Source organism: Chinchilla lanigera, unplaced genomic scaffold (assembly GCF_000276665.1).
Source record: "Chinchilla lanigera isolate Chin_1 unplaced genomic scaffold, ChiLan1.0 scaffold00015, whole genome shotgun sequence".
NCBI classification, from domain to species: Eukaryota; Metazoa; Chordata; class Mammalia; order Rodentia; family Chinchillidae; genus Chinchilla; species Chinchilla lanigera.
Window position 1 is genome coordinate 20841822 of NW_004955416.1, and position 1951 is coordinate 20843772.

The following is a 1951-nucleotide window of genomic DNA, read 5'->3' on the forward strand; positions in this document are numbered from 1 at the left end:
AAATTATAGAAGCAAATTTACCCAGCTCCTCACCAAAACCTACCCCTTTGAGTAATATGACTGTGTGAAGAGTGTATCACTGAAAAGTATGTACATTCTCAAGGAAGACTTGTTCCTCTCTATGTTCTCAGCTGAATAAATTGCTGGAGGCCATTAAATTTCAGGATTTAATTGCACTAATTCAAGTCTGTAGAAAAAAGGTAGCACAAATGGAACTGCTTCTGGCATCAACTCAGGAACTCAGGGAGACAGCCCTTCTTCTTGCTGTCTGAATTGCAGACCACATATCTCTCTATTTGGTTGACTTCCTTGTATAAGACTATAGGGACTTGGGTAAGCAGACATTCATAAGACATACTACTGTAGCATGTGTCTGAAGCTTCTTCTCCAAAGCAAGCTCACTATGAACATTGTGAACCAAGCTAGAGAAACAGCCTTGAACATAGCAAAAGACTAAAAGCTACCCAATGTGAAGCAAGAGATGAAAAGCTTCCTGATGTGAAGACTTGTTTTCTCAGACTAAATCTGGCAAGTTCAACCCACACATTCAGTGAATATGAATAGAACCTTCAGTAGGTGGAGATGGATCAAAGCCGTGATCATCTGGGTGACAAATGAAGGCCAGTCAAGAGAGAGGGCTACCTAGACTGCAGAACTTCTCCACCCACCAAGACAAGATGGCACTGCCAGGATTCTGCATCCCATGGGACAAGCAACAGCTGTCCTATGGAGCCTTCACCACACGAGACTCTCCTACTCACCAACCATGGAGAATCCCCTTCTGCCTCCTAGAACTATCAGAAAAGGTCCAGCTGATCCACCTTCAACATTCCCTCTGCACACCAAGACCTCTAGTGGCAGCTCCACCCTATCCAAAGTGAGGTCTTCTCCCCCACCACCTGCACACAGGACAACCCTATCTGACCCTCCCAGCCCACTATCTCATGGTCCGTCATCTCCAAGTAAGACCATGAATAAGGTTGAGGGGGTCATTTATCTCAGTGATCAAGCACCAGTTCTGCCAAGACTGCTCTTGGCCCAAAAGTTCTTCCTAAAATACCTCAGAAAGTGACAGTAATGAAAACAGAAACAAGCCATCATCTCTCTCTATATCAAGCCAACATCCAGAGATTTTTCACAAATCATCACAACAAGCATAGTTAGTACAAAAGCCACCACCTGGAGACTTGCCCCCCAAAGCCCATAAAACTGGCCCTCAAGCCCCAAGCTGGAATTCTGCCACCTAATCCTGGAAATCTTCACCCCAAGCCACAGCTGAGTGACCTGCCAGCCAAGACCAGCTCTCAAACTTACCTCCCAAACCACAAGGGAGGGCCTGACCTCCAAACCACAGCTTGGAGACCTGCTAGCAAAATTCTAGGCTGGCAATGTCTCATGCAAGACTCAGCAGCCCTCCAAAGTAATGCAGAAGTCACCCCCAGTGGATCTCTCCCTAAATAGCACTGTGAGATGCTCACCAATAAGATGATGAATTTGTGTGTCAGGCAATTCATATCTTCTACCAGAGAGTTTTCCACCAAGCCACGAGAGATATCATAATCAAAGAAACATAGGCTCTAGCATATCTCAGAGATTTGATGCATGATAAAAATAATGAAATCTGAAAGGTCTGTGATAATACACTAGATATTATAACACATTGTGGTGAAGAATGTGCTAAGAAAATTCAGAGGGAAAAGTTTCACTGACAATTCTCAGTGGCTGGAGATGGTAGGGAGTTGTCAGATGGGTGAGTGTGAGCAGGACTTGTATGGTGATGGTTGAGTTGAGCCATATATCTATGAAGGAGACAGTCTCAAAAGACCTGACCTTTTCTACAGCTCAGATGGATTAATTGCCGTGGAAGGAGCCATCAGTACAGATTTCTTCAATGACCATCACCTTCAGAACAGAGATAGAGTTGGGCAGCATTCATTCCCTGGCAGCCTTG

The 1951-nt window shown here is 44.8% G+C and overlaps 1 pseudogene; it reads left to right on the forward strand.

The window, feature by feature from the left end:
* The first annotated feature begins 677 nt into the window (after nucleotides 1-677).
* LOC102016475 lies at nucleotides 678-1489 on the forward strand (annotated as a pseudogene).
* The last annotated feature ends 462 nt before the right edge of the window (nucleotides 1490-1951 follow it).